We start from the raw sequence: 21995 nt of genomic DNA on the forward strand, positions 1-21995 counted from the left end.
TACCCCACCAAGGCGGGCTCAGGGCTGTTGCCTACAACATGCTAACTCAGCTTAGAGGGAACAATGCTGGCTGCTCATTTGTTTCTGGGCACAATTCAAAGTGCTGGTTCTTTCCTTTAATGGTCTAAAAAGCTTGGGGCCAGGGTGCTTGAAAGACCACCTCCTCCCATATTGTGCAGCCTATCAGTTAAGATCCACCTCACAAGCTTTGCTTCAGAGCTGAGACAGGCAGCAACCAGAGAGGGCTTTTTCAGACAAGGCACCAAACATATAGGGGTATGCAAAAGAAAAAAAATCAGGTTTTGTCTAATCCAGTTTTATCACTTTTAGTCACTTCATGGCAATGATATTCTACCTACAAAATACTTAGCACATCAGGATACTGCAAGATGTGCCTTTTCACATTTTCCAGCTTTATGGCTGGTTTACAGCAGTTTTTGCAATACAGCATGTGACTTTTTGGAAAGCAACTACCATAATCTTTAGAAATGAACTTGTCCCAAAGACAAAGCTAGAAATAGAAATGCTCTGAGTTATTGCACCAAAATGTTTGTGCCGTAGTATACTACAGCAGGGGTGGCCAACAGTAGCTCTCCAGATGTTTTTTGCCTACAACACCTATCAGCCCCAGCCACAGGCCATGCTGGCTGGGGCTGATGGGAGTTGCAGGCAAAAAACATCTGGAGAGTTACTATTGGCCACCCCTGAACTACAGTATACCTGAATATACTATAGTATACTTGAGTATACTATTCAGGTGTGTATTTGTAAGCTGCAAACACTAGTCTTCTCAGAACAATAACTGCAACTCTTATAAGGCAGTGCAAGAATAGAAACAGCCATGTATAGTGGTCAGTATCAGCCTGCTATCTGGGATGTCTATGTTCAAAATCCCCACTCTATAAAGGAAATGCACTGGGTGAACTTGGTGTGGGCACACACTCTCAGGCTAATCCACCTCATTGGCTTGTTTTTATTCCTCATCTAAATAACTAACATTGCTTTCCTACTGAGAAAGATTGGATCATGAGGGCATGAATACAATGAAAAAGAGAAGGGGAACTCAGTTGCACTTAGGAGAGTCATAATATAATGAGCCGATAAAACACGCGTACACACAGCATAATGAGCCCAATAAAATACACACACACTGTAGCAAGGAATACAAAAGTTCATACCTTGAATAAAACTTTGTTGGTCTTAAAGGTGCTTTGTATTTCTCCTGTGAGATTGAGGCAGCCAAGCAAAGGGGAGGAAGGCAAGAAAGGCTTGGTTTTGTCTCCTGTGGAAGGAAGAGGGGAAGGAGCCTCAACCAATGCAGAGAACAGAGACTTGCCTATCTTATCTTTCCTGTGCAATTGAGACAGTCTGACAAAGCAAGCTGTGATGCAGCAGTAGCAGAACTGGAGAAGGAAGCAGGGGAGGCAGTTGCTCAAGGGTCAGATAGGAGCCCTAAGGGGGCTGAATGCAGCCTGCGGGCTGCATGTTTGACACCCCATTCTAAGCTTTGGCTTGCAACTTCCCAATAGATCCCAGTTAGACATAGAACAATGCAAAATTACTGTATTTATTTGAAAGGAAGATGAACTCCTCCACTAAAAATGTTATACACATGAGGATTTACAATGACCTCATCTTTTTTTAATAGCATACTTGGAAAAAAACTTAGTCTTGCATTTGAGTAAATAAATTTATGCGATTTTGACAACTAAGGAAGTAAGCACTGCTCTTTGGCCTGTTTTCCATTAAGCTATTGTAACTCCCAACAGCATTTTTAATAGCATTACATTTCTTTTTAAGCCAACACTTAAGAGGAGTGGGGGAGCCCAACTTGAAGCTTACAGTTACGTGAAGCAAATTGTGGCTGCAGTTCTGAATAATATTATACCACAGTAATTTCTCAAAACTAAATTGAACTTGATCTTGAGTGTAGGATTGGGACTCAAGGGCTCAAATACTTTTAGTCCTCTTTAGCATATGCCTGTCATTTTTCTCCTTTCAGAGTGGTCCTCACAGTTTTCCATCATTATCACCACCTTTCACTTCAGACATGGTTTGCACACAACTGATACTTCAGCAAGTAAATGTTAATGCTATTTTCATACCATCTGTTGTAAACTTCACCATTAATATGAGCCACTGATGAACCTCATAAGAGATTCTCTCACCCACATGCTACTATCACTTTTGCTAAATAAATAAATCAAAAGTACCAAGTACCTGGATTTCTCAGGATACACAAGGATGCCTGCTGCTAGACCTTTTCTCCTATTAGGAGAACACTATTTCACACTGATACAGTGGGCACATTTTTAACAGGAGAAGATAAATCAAGGTGTTGAGTAAATCCTTTATTATTATTGTTTCCTGATCCTGATGTGTTTTACCAATGGCTTTATTAGGGGACCTATGATTATAATAGTTAAAGAAATACACTATGATTATTATAATTAAGGAAATACACTCATAAATTTAAAAAAAACATTCATAAAACATATATCAATACAATTCATTTAAAACAATTTATCTAAAAATTAAAAAAAACATAGGAACCTACAATCTGAAGAACTCTTTTAGAAATATAAGGTATTATTTTAAAGGATTCTATAATAATTTAATCCTAGGAAACTAGCAGCAAAACAATTAATTGTTACATATTAATGAATAATGTATAATTGAACAGCTATTGTGCTTACCTATTGTAGCATAAGTCTCCAGTCTCAAATATTACAGATGGGAACAAGGTCAGGGGATTATATAATCTGATGCTAAAACCAATGAAGCATATGGAATTCCATTATGCCACACTGAGTTAAGGCAGTTAAGATCTTCCTTTCAAATCCTGTTCTTTGTCCCCTTGCCTGTAGAGGTAAGGTAGATCACAACCAGAGGCAGGGCTTTTTCAGTGATGGCACCCTACTTTTGAAATGCCTTCTCCCTTGAAGATTGCCTGGCATCTATTTTACTCTCATTCAGTCACAGAGATTAAAACATTTCTCTTTATCCAGGTTTTTAACTGAAGAGATTTCTTTTTTAGAGAACTTATAGTCTATTCGTAGCCTGAGGAATGGTTTATCAACATCATTTCAAACTGTTTTATGTGCTTTATACCCTGAATTGCCTTTATTGGCTGTTTTTTATTGTAATATTTTATCTATTTTGTTATTTTTTTATTGATATGTTTGTATTGTTTTTACAGCTGTAGCTTTGCTCTGTTTTATAGTTTTAGTTCTAAGCTGCTTTGAGCAGGTCTGGAATGGCAGTTTACAAATCATCTAACTAAAGAAATACACAAGAGTCAAACAAATGTACATTGGCACACCAGGAGAGTATAGTATAATCTGCTATTGCACTTCTCAGTTCTTTAGTGCCTCTGCTTCTCATGCCAAACAGATGATCTATGCTGTAACCCACCCACCCCAACAGTACCAATTACATGTTTTCATAGCAATAGTAAGCACAGTTGGATTTATTAGAACCAACAAAAATCTCATAAAGGAGACAAGTACATCCAGACTTTGTTCAATAAAAAGAGTGTGGGGAGGGGAAATGAGGGATGTTATGGGGCATGTTGGAAAAACCACACAGTCTGTAACAGTCTTAAGATGGAGTACATCTTAATTGATTTAAGCAAAGAAGCGCCTCTCCAGTGGGCTGGCCCTGAATGCATCTCATTTGATTAAGTCAGCATAAATTGATCTGCAACACAATTTGACTAAAGACAGAGTGAACGCACTGCAAAATGAAAATGTGCCTCACTGTCAGATTTGTTTGACAAAAATAAATGCATTTTCATTTGGTGCATTTTGGTTTATTGATGCAAGATTTCAAGGAGTAGAGCAGGTGGCCCCTTGAAAGGCACCCTCATTGAGTTAAGCAAAGTCACAAATAATATGACACTGAAACTTAAGATTGTGAGTGCACATGGCTTATTAGTCAAAGCTGAATCTAAGTTAGTGGCAAATGGTGTTCTAAAGCCTTGATAATTTCTTGGAGAGAGAACAAAATTGTAAGATATCTGCCTTATATACCTATACAAACATCTTTGCTTAGGATAATGTATCCCAGCTGCATGTATTGAATAGGGAATTCAGAAGGAAAAACGATCTAAAAACCTTAATTATAATTCTGTTATGGCAGTAACTGTGTATACTTACAACCACAATGAGAGAGAAAGGAACTGATATCAATAGCTACATTTACTCATGGCATGCAGTGAACAAAGTTTCAGCATACTAGCACTCACTGCAGACACTTTCCTATGAGGCAAAAATGACTAAGCAACTAAGCTATTTAGTACGCTGGGAGTATAAATTTAAAGATAAACTGACTTTGGGGACATAATTCATGACTTCATAATGAAAAGGCCAGAAAAAAATAAAGCTTTAAAATCAAATGATCTATTTATAAAGTGTTTATAGCTATATTGGTCTATTTGAATAATAAAAAAGCAAAACATCAACAGAATAATATCTTAGGGCCAATCAAAATGTCACCATATACTCAGCAAGTTTTGTAGGACTCTTCTTCAGGCAGAATGTTATGTTCAAGGTCATCATAGGGGAAGTGGTGGAGAATTCAGCAGGGAGAAAACCTGAACTGCCAAGCTAGAAACCAGTTCATCTTGGCTTGCCTGGGACACCTGCTCAGAGTGATGCTTCACCCACACAGCAGTGGGAGGAGGAAAGCCACAAATGCTCCACTTGGACAGCTCCAGAGGAGCGCTCTTCTGGCGGCTCCTTTTATTTCTTGTGGGTGAAGCTTGGTTAAACTGGGAAGTAGTAGAACTCCCAGGAACAAAACCTGAACTGCTGAGTGAGGAGCCAGTTCATCTCAGCTTGCCCAGGATGCCTGCATAGTGTGATGCCTCCCCATACCTGGTGCGCAGCAGTAAAAGAGGAAAGGTCACAAATGCTCCACCTGGATGGCTTCAGGGAAGCTCTCTTCTGGGATTCCTTCTATTATATGCAGCCCAGGGCTTTTTTTGTAGCAGGAACTTCTTTGCATATTAGGTCACACACCCCTGATATAGCCAATCCTCCAGGAGATTACAGGGCTCTTAGTACCAGGGCCTACTGTAAGCTCCAGGAGCATTGGCTACATCAGGGGTGTGTGGCCTAATATGCAAAGGAGTTCCTGCTACAAAAAAAGCCCTGATGCAGCCACAATGCTTGCTGTGGACAATGCCATAAAGGCACGGACTGACGACTGGACTGCTTGTTTTTCTCCTCTTCTTCTAAAGTGATTGAAAGCCCCTCTTTGTTTTTCGGAGAATAGTTGATACTGCAGGTAATCTGATTAAGTGATGTTAACTAAATTGTAAGTCTGATGAAGGACAGATGACCCATTTTTTTAAAAAAAACAAAAACAACTGAAGTAGTAACTGCTAGATTCTGATTGTGAGATAATAGAGAGCAGATAATAGAGAGAGTAGGTAATAAAGAGATTTTTTTTTGTCAGGGTAAAATGCCAAAGGGAAACATTCTTCTGGGCAAGTGACAGCACAACTCGGGGTGTTCAAAAGGCTTTTAAAACATTCCATTCTTGTGCAAAGTGCTCAAGCAGGTGGTGGCTACACAGCTTCAGGCAGGTTTGGAGGAGATGAATTATCTAGACCAGGGGTGGCCAAACTGCAGCTCAGAAGCCACATGTGGCTCTTTCACACATATTGTGTGGCTCAAAGCACTCACTGCCCTGTTGGCTGGCTTCAAGAAAGCATTTGTCTCTTTAAATAACTTCTCTAAGCCGAGTCAGCCAGTACTAAGAGAGTACATTTAATGTTAAAGTTGCTTTCTTTCCACTTCTCTCCCCCCCATCTATTTGTCTTCCTTCCTTCCTTCCTTTCTGCTCTCAAACATTTTGTGGCTCTCAAACATCTAACGTTTATTCTATTTGGCTCTTATATTAAGCAAGTTTGGCAACCCCTGATCTAGGCCTATTTCAGTCTGGATTTAGGCCTGGCTTTGGGACAGAAATGGCCTTGGTTTCTCTGACTGATGACTTTTGCAGGGGATGCATCTCTGTTGGTTTTCCTGAACCTTTCAGTGGCTTTTGATACTATTGACCACAGTAAGGGATTGGCATGAAGCAGCTCACAAACTAATTTTAGGCAGTTTGTGATTCACAACCTGAAGTTCAAGGCACGAACTTTCAAGCTGTTTGTGGAGGTTCATACCAGTTCATAAATGGATACATTTCCAGACATACTGTCTCCATTCAAACAAAACGTTTACTGAACAACAAAGCAATGGGGGGGGGAGCAGAATTCTCCATCCTTGAAAGCACTGTTGTCACTTTCAAACTAGTCATGTCAAGAGGCTTCCCCTGCCCACTCTTTGCCCAGGTCCTTTTGTGTGTTCACTTCCCCCTTTCTTGCACAGAGCTTTCAAGTATCAGCCGCCTTGCTTGGATTTGTAACTCTGTGCTTTAAGATCAGTCCTTTTAAGCTTGCAATGCCAGTGGCACTGGGTCCTGCTGGGCACTCTGTGACTGCCTAGGTACTGCTGAGTACTCTGTATATTGTATTGGTTCTTGCAAAGATGAGCTTGCCTCCCTTGCTTGGATTGTGATTGAGCGGGCATTGTTACATCAGCACTAGGTTCTGCTGGGCATTAGTACATTGTACTGGTTCTGCTGGGCTTGCAATTTCCCCTTCCTTGGACTGTGCTTGACGTCAGTCCTGTTGAGCTTGCACTGCTACAATGGCATTGGGTTCTGCTGTGCAATAGTACACTGCACTGGGCCCAGGTGTCTCCAATATGTGGATGGCACCCAGTTCTTTTTCTCCATAATGTCTAAGCCAGGTGTGTTTGTGAATGTCCTGAATAGGTGCCTAGAGAGATGGATAAGGGCCAGAAAACTGCAGCTCAGTCAGACAAATCTGAGGTGTTACTAGTTAATGGAGAATCTGTTTGGGGACTGTGGAGTCAGCCTGTCCTGGAGGGGGCTGCACTCCCCTTTAAGAAGCAGGTTTAATGGAACTTAGTCTATAGCTGGAGGGTCAGGGTTCCTCTCTGGCATGGAGCATCTTTTATCAGCTCCATCCGTGTCACCAGCTATGGCCATTCCATGAAAAGTTTGATATGGCCACAGTTACCCATGTTTTGATCAATCCAGCTTTGATCACAGTAATATGTTTTGTGTGGGGCTGCCTTTAAAAATGGTTCAGAAACTTCAGTTGGTCCAAAATGCTGTGGCTGGTTACAGGAATTGTATCATCGTGTGCTGAAAGATCCGCATTGGTCACCCATCTGCTTTCCTGGCACAATGCAAAGACCTAATTCTTCTAAGATAAGACAGTCCAGGGGCACAGAACTGGACCATGATGCAGGCTGGTGGGGCTTTTTTCCTGCTTTTGCACCCTGGGGTGTAAAAGCAGGAAAAAAAATCTCCCCCCATGCACCTCTCAGAGTCTCTGAGAGGCACAGGCCAGTGGGGCTTTCTTCCTGGGGTGCAAAAGCAGGAAAAAGATCTCCCCCTTGCAACTATTGGAGTAGTGGTGAGTGGCGGGGCAACCTCTTCTCTGGGGTTGGGCTGCAGCAGCAGCCTAATCTCTATATTTTATCCTATGGGCCCATTCTATCCTATGGGCCCACAGGATAAAATGGAGAGATCAAGCTGCTGCAGCATGATGCAAGAGACGAGGTTTTAAACTTGAAACCTCTTCTCTGGAGTCACACTACAACAGTGGCCTGATTTCTCCATTCTATCCTATGGCCCGTAGGTTATCAGTGTGTATGTGCGTGCAAGTAGTTAGCCTTGTCTAGGGTTCCAAACAAACTAGGTTCAGCCCTGCCTCCGTGCCATATAAACCTCCCTACCAGTTATGATCTTCTGCAGAGATTCAGCTTTGTATGTTTCCATCTTTTGAAGTAGAGTGGTTAACCACAAAAGAGATCCTTTTCTGATGTGGCCACATACTTTCAGAATTCCTTCCCTGCACTAATTTGCTTGGAGCTGTTAAGTTTTCGCCATAGTGAACAAGGTCTAACAAAAAGTATTGGGAGGTTCTAAGCCAAACATCCTCCTCCAATGGAAGCAACTGTTTCTGAACATACTGTAAGTTGCTTGAAGGCACAAAAACTATGCTTCTTCGACCTTTTGGAAGCACCCTGCTTCAATGAGGTGGAGAAAGGCCAGGATTAGCTCTTTCTTTATGGAAGAGATGCTTTAGGTACGAAGAAAGTGGACTTTAGGGAACATAGATCTAGAGACTACGTTACCCAGGAGTGCCATATTGGGGAAATTACTGATCAATCTAAACCCATGCTCTACACTGAGGCCAAATGAATGAAGAACAAGAATGGCCTGCAAAAATATAACAAAGCCTGCTTGTTGCATTTTCTTTTTAAGGTCAGAACTCATCTATAACCCTAATAGATGAGATATCTTATGGGGGGGATTATTTGGGGTCTTACCCATTCCCTCCCTTCTCCAAAACCCTGCCATTGAGAGTTTATCAAAAATGAACTGCTGCAACCATTTTCCAAATCTCATCAACAATGCAGTGATGTTCTTCAATGCATCTGTTAGCAGCAGCAGCTAAATTGCTATTATTCCCAAGGCAAGGTTAACATTAATGCTGAACAAAGACATTTGATGAAGAGTTGATATGTGGAGGCTGTATTGTTAACTGAAATGAGCACATCCATTTCAGCTCCATTTAACAGGGAGACTGAGAAAGAAAAGCATTTATAAGGACCTAGTCTTCTCTTGTTTGAAGCACTGGCAAACCCTAACACAATAGAAAAGGACTGCTGTGATCTTAAACAAGGACGAATATGAAGCAAGACTGTTAAGCATGTTTGTAACAAATCTGCATTCTACCTAAGTACACCCATTTGAGCCATCAAATCAAATCAAGGCCTTTTGTGAAAAGATCTTTATGCTGTATCTGCCTAATTTGGCTTGTGTAGCACTACACATTGAGGACAACAAACTCCACTTTTCACAAGATCTCTCTTAAAGGGCACCTCTTTTCACAAGATCTCTCAAAGCTGCAACTGAAGGGAATAAGTATATAGGGAACAGATGATTAAAAACCAATACTATATTGAACCTGAACTTTTAACTGAAAGGGTTTGTTTTATTTTTACGTCATTTCAACAGCTAGTGCATCTTAAAGCCAAGAGAGAATGTTAAGAAATAAAGAATGCAAATAGGAAACAAGATTGCATACAGAAATTTGCCTTTGGACTTTCATCACTTTATTTTGTCATCTGAGCTATAGAAGATTAGAGAACTGTCTGCATAAACACTGGCTAAGAAGTACTTCGTGAGAGGGAATCAGTAGGCAATACCAGCTGTTCCCAAGAAAATGCCTCTGTCAGCAGACTCAGACTGTATATGGCCAGTGCTCAGAAACTTTGTGTCAGCAGCTGTATATGCTAGTCTGTCAGCATTTCTATCCTATCCCATACACAAAAATGTATATTATTTAATTATGTCAAAGGCAGAGAAGGAGATTTTGATAACTGAGCCTGGAAATAAGGTTGTCTTCTGGGAGTAATTCCTGTCAGACACAACTGAAATGAGGATATTCCTTATGAACTATATGAGGTCTTCCTTGGAAACAAGCTACACTGCACCTTGCAGCACAACACACTATGCACTTAAAAAAAGAAATACATTTGCCAGTTATGTTCAATAGCTTTTGGAACAAGAGTTTAAAAAAAACTTTTAAAACAACTTAAAGAAGTGTCTGAGTGTTGCCTGTTCATTTGTAAAGGGACTAGCATTTGTTGTCTTGTGTAAAGACAGCTAAAGCATTTTGTGACATATTAAAGACTAACTAATTTGTTTAGCAATACCACTACCATTTGCTCTCAGTATTTCTTTTTCTCAAATGGCTTTTCTACTGTGGTACTTTACAAAATGTTATTGGTACTGCTTTTTATTTCTGGTCTTTTCAAAAAGAGCTACCAAAGAACTGCAAGTGTTACTTAGCTTTTTGGTGTTTTGCCATTGTATGGAATCTGTCTCTGGGACTGCATGTTGTTACCTAGGCAACTGCAGTTAAGTAAGAACTGAACAGGCTGTGCTGTTACAATTAGACTGCTTGGAAGAAGTCACTGTTGTTGATAAGTACAGGTGATGCAAATAATATTAAGACTGACAGCTTCTATTCATTATTTTTGCAATTATTGGTCTGAGCAGTTTTCACACTCCTTACCATTAGAAAGGCTTCTTTTAATTTGCTTGTTTAATATGCATTCATGTGCACATTATTTTTCCTGATGGGTTGTGCTAGGATAAACATGTAAGTTAGTAGCTATAACATATAACCAGCACATTACCCACAATGAAAATACCTGAATGAACACTTTTTCTCCCTTTATGGCCAGTGGCCTGCATATCTATGGGACCCCCTCTCCTCATATGAGCCCCTCCCCGGGTTCTGAGGTCTGCTTCACAACATCTTCTTGGGGTCCCTGGGCCTAAGGATGCGGGACTGGCTTCAACAAGGACCAGGGCCTGGACTTCCGGGGGAGGAAAATGTCGAGCTGAGCTGTCTCTCATAATGGGAGCAGGCTGGAACTTCTGTTCGGGGTAGTGGAAGGCAAATTAATGCCTACTGCCTACTTTTCTCTGTTAGAGAATAGTCCAAGACATGCACGGAAAACTTTGAAGAGATTTACCTTGGCTTAAAGGGAGCCCTGAAGGGGGTCTTCTTTGAGGCTTTTAGGGGTCTCAGGGGAAGTTGCATAGTCATCGTCTGCAGAAGTGCCCAGAGTCATTTATTTGACATAAGCTCGTCAGGATCCTAACCTTCTTGGACATTGCTAAGCATCTAAAGCTTTGAAAGACCAGTGGAAACTTGGATAATTGGAAGAAAAGGTACAGAAGTTGTTTTTTTTCATTCCGGAGCTATCTATAGCTTAAAGGGACAAAAATAAAAGTTGGGAAAAGGAAATATAGAGAGCTTGTAAGAAGAGGGTGAAATTTGGACTTTATAAATATAAAGGACAGTGTTAAAAACTGCTAAAAAGTGAGAAGGAATTTATTGTTTTGTCTACTTGCGGTGTGGAAGTAAAAGCAACATCGTCATACTGGAACAGACCTGCAGCACATCTGAGCAAGACAGGAAATACGTCAAGTATCGTGAGATCTCCTTGTGAGTTGGTGGCAACAACAACAGGAAGCAGTAGAAAGAAAACCTACTCTAGCAATATATACCATTGAGAAACATCGGCGGCCATTGCTGGGAGGCTAAATTAAAAATATTGTTTTTAAAAGAATTCGGGACATTAAAAGGAATCAACTGAAAAGAGGGTAAGAAGATAAGTACTATTGGTCACATTTCCTGTGGGCTCCTAGGAAATTTTAAAAAAGAAAGAGAAATTTTAAGTAGTAGTAAAAAGTTGCGCCCGCCATTCTGGAAATTTTAAAGACTTTTAAAATAAATATCTGGACTTTGGGGGCTCAGAGGACAGCGAAATTGGGCTTGTCATAAAGGGCAAGTCCTAATCTTTTGAACATGATAGTCAGATTGAAAATTGGTGAGGTCAAAAATTTCATCATTTTTTGAAGGTTTTAAAATTTTTAAAAATTCATATCTTGGCCTAGGAAGCTCAGAGGAAGATGAAATAAAGCTTATTATAAAAGGCAAGCCAAAATCTTTTGAACCTGATAGTTAAATTTGAAATCTGTGAGATTAAAATTTTTGGTATTTTTGGTTTTTTCTCTAAATGTCTGAAGCCAAGCAGACCCGACAAAGGGCTCTTTCATTAAAGAAAATGCAGGAACAATTGGATGCCATGGAAGCCTGAATAATGAAAGGAGTTAGAAAGATGATAGATGAATCAAAAGAAGAAATTATTGCAGAGATGAAAAAAGATATGGAAGATCTCAAAAAGGAGACTGGGAAAACAGTTAAGAAAGTGCAGGAGGTAGAAGGAAAAATGAAAGTATATGATACCACCTTGTTGAAAATTCAAGAAAAAGTGACAAATCATGACTGCAAATTGATGGAAACTCAGATACGTCTGAGAGGAGTACCTGAAGTGGAGGATGGTGATTTGAAAGGAATATATATAATAAAAATAATTGCAGAATTCCTAGAAGAAGACCCTGATGAGACCAAAAATATGTATGACTATATGTACAGAGTGAATTCACTTTTTGCCAAGAAAAACAACCTACCAAGAGATGTTGTTATAAGATATATGACAAAGGAAATGGTGGGAAGGATCATGAATAAAAATTTTGAAAAGACATTGATAGTGGGTAGCAGTAAAGTGAGAATCATGAAGGAGTTGTCAAGGCAAGTGATAAATGATAGGAGAACATATAAAAAGCTGACAGAAAAATTGAGAGACAATGGCACGAGGTTTAGATGGATAATACCTGAAGGCTTGAGCTTTGAACTCCAGGGGAAAAGAGTCACAATTACAAATGCGCAGGAGTTGCGTAGATTTTTTGAAGAAAATAAAAAGTTTGAACCATGATGGATTACAAATTATTGTCTTGGAATGTTAATGGACTAAATTCACCACAAAAAAGAAGGGCAACATTTCACTGGATTAAAAAACAAAACTGTAATATAATTTGCTTGCAAGAAGTACATATTAAACAAAAGGATTATAAATTTTTATGGAATAAACAATTGAGAGTAGAGTTTTTCTCACTAGCTGAACAGAAGAAAAGTGGAGTAGTTTTATATATTAAACAAGAATTGGAGCCAAAATTAGTATTTAAAGACAAGGATGGAAGATTTGTAGCAGTGGAGATAATATTAAATGGGAAAAAAAAACGTTGTTATTGAGACTGTATGCGCCTAATGGTGCAAAGGATGCCTTTTTAAAAGACATTATACAACAATTTGATGAGTTGACTTATGATCAAGTATTGCTAATGGGTGACTTTAATGGAACAGTTAAGAATTCATTGGATAGATATGGAGGGGGAAAAATGATGGGAAAGAAGGGAAATTGCCAAAATCTTTTTTTGAATTGGTTAAACAAGAAATTTTAGAAGATATATGGAGGAAATTTAATCCTGAAGTGCAGAACTATACTTTTTTTTCAGCAAGACATAAAACTTTCTCTAGAATTGACATGCTGTGGGGAACTAAAGACTTAAGTCTTATAACAAGGAAAATAGAGATTTTACCTAAAATTGGGGCCGACCATAACCCAATAATGTGGATTACAAAATTGTCCAAGAAATTGTGAAGATGGAGATTGAATGAAGATTTGCTACAGAATAAAGAAACAGTGACATTTCTAGAAAAGTAAACTAAAGCTTTTTTCCAAGTGAATGATAAACATCTATATGCGACCTCTTGCCCAGATTGCCCGGAGGTACGGGCTGGGATGCCACCAGTATGCTGATGACACCCAGCTCTATCTACTTATGGACGGCCGACCGGTCTGCGCCCCAGAGAACCTAGATCAGGCATTACAGGCCGTGGCTGAGTGGCTCAGACTGAGTGGACTGACACTGAATCCTGCGAAGACAGAGGTCCTTTGTTTGGGCCGTCGGGGGCCGGAGGGGGAAATCCCCCTGCCAACTTTTGACGGTGTACCGCTGAGGCCGGCGGACAGGGTCAAAAGCCTGGGGGTGCTATTGGAGCCGTCCCTAAAGATGGAGGCTCAGATAGCGGCCACTGCCAAGTCCGCGTTTTTTCATCTTAGACGGGCAAGGCAGTTGGCCTCCTTCCTGGACCCCGACGACCTAGCAACAGTGATCCACGCTACGGTCACCTCGAGGTTGGATTACTGCAATGCCCTCTACATGGGGCTGCCCCTGTGCCGGACCCGGAAATTGCAGCTGGTGCAGAATGCCGCGGCCCGGCTGTTATTGGGCCTCCCAAGATGGGGACACATTCGGCCGGGTCTTCGGGCTCTGCACTGGCTTCCAATAACATACCGGGTCCGGTACAAGGTGCTGGTCATTACCTTTAAAGCCCTATATGGCCTCGGACCTGCCTACCTGAGGGACCGTCTCTCCCCACACGTTCCCCAGAGAGTACTGAGGTCTGGCACCCAAAATCTCCTTAATATCCCTGGGCCCAAGGAAGTGCGTCTCAAGACAACTCGAGACAGGGCCTTTTCTACAATGGCCCCTATGTGGTGGAACCAGCTACCGGAAGAGGTGAGGGCCCTGCGGGATCTTACTCAGTTCCGCAGGGCCTGTAAGACGACCCTCTTCCGGTTAGCTTACGCCTGACTGGACTGATGTAGCTCTCTAGATATCTGTGATTACCGTATAGTTAATACTAGTTTTAAGGTTTTTAAGGTTTTTAGGTTTTTAAATGTTTGATTTAAATGTAACTATCTTATTCCGATTTTATTGTTTTATTGTTTGTTGTAAGCCGCCCTGAGCCACTCGTGGGAAGGGCGGGATATAAATCCCGGAATAGATAGATAGATAGATAGATAGATAGATAGATAGATAGATAGATAGATAGATAGATAGATAGATAAAGAAGATATTGATTTTCAGACAGTCTGGGATGCTTATAAAGCAGTAATGAGAGGAGTGTTGATTACTTTGAATAATAAAGCCAAAAGAAGAAAAGAAAAAGTTAGTGGACATTCAAAATGAAATAAAGAAAAAGGAAGGGGAGCTGAGAAAAAGACCAGGGAAAAAGAAAATCTTAAGGGAAATTACAATATTACAAACTCAATTGAGACATTTGTTGAATAAAGAAGTGGAATGGAATTTGAAAAGACTTCAGCAGAAATTCTTTGAGGGAGTAAATAAACCAGGAAAATATCTGGCTTGGCAATTGAAGAAGAAGAGAAAAAACAGAATTATTAACAGAATTGTGGTAGATGGAAGAGAAGTGGTTACTCAAGAAGGAATAAAGAGAGAATTTTTAAGTACTATGCCAAACTGTTTAAAGGTGTCAAAATAAAGAGAAGATGGATGAATATCTACAAAAGTTAAAATAGAACCTCTAACTGAAAATATGAGAAAAGTTTTGAATGGTCCAATAGAAAAGATAGAAATTGAAGCAGCAATCAACGCAATGAAAAATGGAAAAGCTCCTGGGCCAGATGGATATACAGCTAAATATTTTAAAACTCTTAAGGATGAATTAATACCAAAATTGCAGAAGCTGATGAATATAATAAGAATAAAAGGGAATGTACCAAATACATGGAAAGAAGCTGTTATTTCCTTGATACTTAAAGAAGATAGAGATGCCACGAATGTAAAGAACTACAGACCAATTTCGTTATTAAATAATGACTATAAAATATTTACAAGAATCTTGGCAGAACGGCTTAAACAACATTTGATAAATTTTGTAAAGGAAGATCAAGCAGGGTTTCTTCCCAAAAGACAAATAAGAGACAATATTAGGACTGTTGTAAATATTGTAGAATATTATGAAAGACATCCAGAAAAAGAAGTAGCATTATTCTTTGCAGATGCAGAGAAAGCATTTGACAATTTAAGCTGGGACTTTATGTTTGCTGTAATTGAAAAGATGGAGTTGGGAGAAAGCTTTATAAGAATGACAAAAGCAATATACTCTGAACAAAGGGCAAGGTTGTGTGTTAATGCAGACCTCACAGAAGAAATGAAAATTAGTAAAGGTACTAGACAAGGTTGTCTACTTTCACCATTGTTGTTTATAATGACTCTTGAAATTTTATGCAGATTCAAGAAGAAAAAGATATAGGTTTACGAATAAAAGGATGTACTTACAAATATAGAGAATTTGCTGATGACATAATGTTTATAAATGAAAACCCCATACAAGTTACACCTTTGTTGTTAATGAAAATACAAGAATATGGGGAGTTGGCAAGACTTTCTATAAATAGAGAAAAATCAAAAATTTTGTGTAAGAATATGCAGTTGAATAGACAACAAGAATTACAAAGATTAACGGGCTGTGAAGTTACCTCTAAGGTAAAGTACCTAGGGGTGGAGATAACAACGAAAAACATTGATCTGTTTAAAAATAATTATGAGAAGTTATGGCATAAAATGGATGAAGATATGCTAAAATGGAACAAGCTTAATTTGTCATTGCTGGGTAGAATATCTGCAATAAAAATGGATATTCTACCAAGGATAATGTATTTGTTTCAAACTATTCCTATTGTGAAGGATGCCAAACAATTTGATAAATGGCGTAGGAAAATTTCAGAATTTGTGTGGGCCGGGAAGAAGCCAAGGATTAAAATGAAAATTCTTTCAGATGCAAAAGAGAGAGGCGATTTCAACTACCAGATTTAAAATTATATCATGAAGCAGTTTGTTTAGTATGGATGAAAGAATGGATAACGCTGTTAAACAAAAAACTTTTAGTGTTGGAAGGCCACGGAAATAAATTTGGCTGGCACGCATATTTGTATTATGGAAAAAAGAAGATGATTGGTCTTTTCTCTCACCATTATATAAGGAGCAATTTATTAAATACATGGATAAAATATAAGAAATATGGAGATGAGAGAAGACCTTTATGGATTGTGTCAGCTGAAGTGATAAAGATAACGGATAAGACAGGCGAAGAAAAGTGGCTGTCATATAATCAATTATTAAAAATACAAAGTGGGAAAATAGAACTGAAGACTGCTGAAGAATTGAATCATAAATATTATTGGTTTCAAATGCAACAAATAAAAAGCTTGGTGGAGAATGACATTAAAACTGAAAGAATAAGGAAAGAACAAACAGAAATGGAAAAAGTTCTGCTTGGAGACAATGAGAAACTAATTTCAAAAGTATATAAATTACTTTTACAATGGTCTACAGAAGATGAAGTAATGAAATCTCAAATGATAAATGGGCAATCAATGTAAATAAAGAAATAAAGATGGAATCTTGGGAATATTTGTGGAAGAACTCTATGAAACTCGCAACATGTCAAAGTATTAAAGAAAACTGTTTTAAGATGATGTATAGATGGTATATGACTCCTAAAAAATTAGCAAAGATGCCAGACAGGTGTTGGAAATGTAAAAAGCATGAAGGTTCTTTCTACCATATGTGGTGGACTTGTGAAAGAGCTAAAACATTTTAGCAGATGATCCAGCAAGAGATTTCTAATATCTTGGGATATGAGTTTAACAAAGTTGCAGAGACTTTTCTGTTGGAATTACAAATGGAAAAATTTCCCAAAGAAGATAGAACTTTAATTTGGTACTTGCTCTCAGCTGCTAAGACATTGTATGCGCAGTTGTGGAAGCAAAAAAAAACAAAAAACCAGAGAAATGGGACTGGATTATAAAAGTTATGTCATGGAGTGAAATGGACAAATTAACAAGAATATTAAGAGACTATGATTTAGAACTTTTTAAGTTGGAGTGGAAGAAGTTCAGAAGATACGTAGAAAAAGAGTGGAAAATAAAGGGACACTGGACAATCTTTGATAATGATTAAGTTTTTAAAATAAGAGTATAACTTTTGGTTCTTTAATAGTTAAGGGTAACTTTAATATTTGTTTTTCCTTAAGTAAATAACACTGGCGGGGGTCAAGTAAGGGGGGGAGGGGTGGGGGAAAAGTAAGATATGGGGTAGATAAATTTTTCTTTTTTAAGTTATAAGATATAGATATAGTTTTGCTACCATATGTTACTAATAAAAATTGTTTATTAAAAAAAAAAAAACCAAGGACCAGGGCCTTTTTGGTCCGTGCCCCTACTTGGTGGAATGAGCTCCCCTTGGGAATTTGAGCCCTATGGGACTTGTAAAAGTTCCGCAGGGGTTGCAAGATGGAGCTCTTCCGCCAGGCTTTTAACTGAATTCAGTGGGCATCCCTTTGAATATCATCACTTCCCCCCACCACCACCATTTTACACTCATGGTGCTTGTATGAAGTTGACAGTCATTGGCATACATGCTGTTATACGTTTGCCACTTATGTCTGAAATAGTGTCTGTCTCTTCTGACTATGCTGCTCTGATTTATTGAAACTGTTTTATGGTGTTTTAATTCTGATGTTTACTTTTACTGTTATAAGCCACCCTGAGCCCACTTGCAGGATAGGGTGGGGTATAAATAAAAATAAATCAATTAAATTAAAGCAGTGCCCAGCCCAGATCTCAAGGTGGAGAGATTTAACACAAGTAATGTGTGTGTACAGTGCTGTCAAGTCGCAGCCAACTTCTGGTGATCCCAGCAAGGAGATTTCAAAGCAACTAAGAAGCAATAGTCTTCTGTATAGTCTTCCTTGGTGGTCTCCCTTCCAAGTACCAACCCTGCTCAGGTTCTTTTATCCAACAAGATCCGGCTATACCATGCCACCTTACCTCCCCCACGGGGAATAGGGAGACTCAAACAAAGAGAAATAGACATTAATATCAATGTAAATTTTAAAAATAGTAATTGGGCTCTCGCAATCAAATGAGGTGGTACAGTGCAGTTATAGCTTCCACTTCTCCCTGAATATAGAGATAGGCATGACTGACTGCCCTCAATGGAAAAATATCCCTACACAGAGAAATCAGCACATACAAGGAAAGTGCTAAAGGCAGCGGTGATTGCCATATGACACCTCAGTCAAGATGACAGAAGCCCCACTGATACTCTTCACAGGAGAGAAAGAACCTTCCCTGTGGGAACTGGGGTGGTCAGAGGACTGCATTTCTTAATGCTTGGGAGAGCCTTCTTCCCTTATAAATATAATCAGAGCAGCCAGAGATTTGTGCTTGGGACAGCAATGCTGAGGGCAGAAGTGGTTGCCATCTGAAGCCTCCATCAAGGCACCAGAAGCCCTTTGGTATTCCTCGCAGAGGAGATGGAACCTTCCCCCAGGGAGTGGGGGTGGTAGAACTCCAATATCTTCCCTCTATAAATTTCATCAGAGCAGGCAGATGCTGCATCTTCACTATACACGGGGGAGGGGGGTGCTAAGGACATCCTTAGAGCAATGCACATTTTCTTCTTGGTCATCTGTTTCCTGGCTGTTATTTCAGAAGATCTGCAATTTGCGTATTTAAGATCATTATACTATAAGGTAGGTTTGAACTAATGGAACTGAAGCTAATGCAAATCAACTGGGAATGTCTTTTGCCTAAAAGTCTAGCTGGAAGTAAAATTTTCAAACACAAAAGACAGCTGATTTTTGTGGCTTCAAATGATTTTGGATTTATTCAGGAAATAGATTAATTGAAGACTGAAACTTATAAGACTGAAAACTGGCAATATATCTTTTGGGGACTATATGAACTGAAGATTTAAATGAGAATCACAAGATAATGAATTTATCTATATTTATATATTAGCACATTATAGATGAGGAAGTGTTTTATAATTAATATCTGCCTTGTTTAGTGTTATGTTATGATTCTCCTGTGAATTATACAAGTAGGGGTGGGGGTTAGTATTTTTTGTATTTTTTTGTGTGCCTGTGAATGTGTACCTCGCAATCATGGTGACCTCTGGTGACTGAACTCTACTGAGGGCATGGAGGATATTCAGAGTGGTGGCTGAATAAGGCCTGTCCATGCCTCCAGCTCTGGTATTCCAAGGAGGTCCCCCATCCAAGTTCTTGCCTGAGTCCACCCTGCTTAGCTTCTGAAATCTGACAAGATCTGACAAGATCAGGCTTGGCTGACCTATCCAGGTCAGGGTCAGTAGGTTTATTATTCAATGAAGAGGTACATGAGAATGAATGTTTTAGTTCAATAACACTGAGGGTGTGGTAAGGTATCATATATTTAATTATTAGATGAATTAGGACTTTTAAAAAACCAGGATGGTAAATAAGAATACCTTCAATAAGTATTTAATAAGTGCTCATATGCTAGTTTATGGAAGAACAACCATGTCAGATAAACAGGTTATTTTCAAAGCACTGCAAAGAAAATGGACATGAAAAATATGAACACTAGTGAAGAAGAACTGGTTAATAAACAGAATAAAATTGACTCATTAAGGAGCCTTTTTTCTAAGCTTTTTTTTAACTTAGAGGAGAGGCTTGTGTTAAAACTAGATGCAACAGATTTGAGAGGCAAATTATAAACACAGGAGAAAAATTAGTAACTCTGCATGAAATATCAGAACCCAGCACAGAAAATAAATACATTAGAGATTAAGGTAGTGGAACAGAAAAGAAGACAGAGTTTTCAAATGAATGCTGAAGCAGAAAGAAGACACTGTGTTCAAATTAGATAAATTTATCAGAATGTTTGAAAGGGATATATAATGAAGTGAAGAACCATAACTTGAAACTCAGATGGCTTCCAGAAAGAATTGAAAATAGTAGGATTTCTTAGGAAGAATGATACTTTTTAAAAAATTCAGAGGAAACAGACAGAATTCTGATAGGTATTCAGCAAACTGTTAGAAAAGGGGCTAAATCAGCTTAAAGGATTAAAAACATAGAGATATGTTAGTTACATTTTATCCCTAAGGGGGGAAAAAGGATTGGAAAACAAACCTTGGAAAAGTGTTATTATGGAATTAAACAATCTGCATCCTGGGACTTTGACCAGAAGACATGAGTTAAAATTTTTAACTGAGCAGCTTCAGCAGAAAAAATATCAGACGTAGATGAGGTCTCCCCTTCAAATGGAGGGTGTTTGTCAAACAAGAATGGATTCAGTCTAAAGAGGAAACCCAATAATTATTGCATGACCTAAGAGAATTATATATATAGGAATCCTTCAGTCATTTGAGTAGGTTAGATAGAAGATTCAGCAGGTTAATTTCCCAGCTTTGATCTGGCAACCCTAAAGGGAACTTATCTCTGTATCTGGGACATCTGTTATGATTCCAGGAGATCTTTAGCCCCCAGCCAGAAGTTGGCAACCCTATGAGAAGGAAGCAGGAAAAGGGGTATTACTATGAGGGCTTTCAGGGAAAAGAAAGATGAAATGCTAGGAGAGGAAGAAGAGAGATGCCTCCTGCAAGTCTTTTCAGGTTCCCACTTGTTAGTGTATATCTGACCAAAAAGTTACCTTTATCATCAGACAACTAAGCAAATAAAGATGACCCATCTCCCCCTGGATGCTGAGAAAGCCTTTGATTATGTTGAAAGGCATGTTTTAAACTATATCATGTTTTAAACTATTTTGACGTGCAGGACACAGTCTGGATTGGATCACTTTAATGTAATCACCCTAATGTAATCACACTCATTTGCTAAAGGTTGGATTAGTGGTTATCTTGCAGATAATTTTAAAATTATAGGATGTACAAAGGAATGATGTCCACTGTCTCTTCTCCTGCTCACTCTTTATTAAACTCTTGCCATAGCAGTCTGGCAGATTAATATACATGGATTAAATATTGGCTAACCTTAAAATTATTTTATATGCAACAATGTGCTCTGCACATTATTTGAACCACCACAATCTATACCAGGGCTGTTAGCTTTATTGGATAAGTATGATATGATTTCAGGCTGCAAGATAATTTCAGTATAATATAATTTTAGGCTGCAAGATTAATGTTAGTAAATCTGCAATGTTGAGCTTGAATGTAGCAGTAGAAAACAGCAACAGTCCAGTAGCACCTTAAAACTAACAAAATTTGTGGCAGGGTGTGAACTTTTGTGCGTCACCGCTCACTTCTTCAGTTACAGATAGGATGTGAGCCTATTCACTGTTAAGAGGTAGAATGGATTTGAGAAATATGATGGATTTTGAAGAATGATGGAAGGCCGGCTAGTCTAATTTTAAAATCTCTGGTATATAGTCTGTGTTGCTCCATCTAGATGCCAATGGTTTTGTGAAAAGATGGGAAAAGGATATGGAGCAAGAAATATAGCTGAGTTGAACTGTATATGAAAAAAGGTATGGCCAAATGTGATTTTAACAGATTTGAAAGGTTTATTAAAACACAGTTCCAGTATCTTATTGCTTCTCCATTTATCAAGCATCTATTCGAATCATTCAGACAAGTGTTGGAGGTATGGGGCTCTTAAAACAGATTTAATACAAATTTATTGGAGCTGTCCATTGATCAAGATATTTTGAGCTGTATTTATTAGGGAAAGCGATAATATATTTGCTTCCTTTTGGTGCCAATGTAACATTGTTATGCCATTTGGAAGGGAAACTAGCAAAAACAGACTTGAAAATGGTTCT

Source organism: Heteronotia binoei, chromosome 1 (genome assembly GCF_032191835.1).
Source record: "Heteronotia binoei isolate CCM8104 ecotype False Entrance Well chromosome 1, APGP_CSIRO_Hbin_v1, whole genome shotgun sequence".
NCBI classification, from domain to species: domain Eukaryota; kingdom Metazoa; phylum Chordata; class Lepidosauria; order Squamata; family Gekkonidae; genus Heteronotia; species Heteronotia binoei.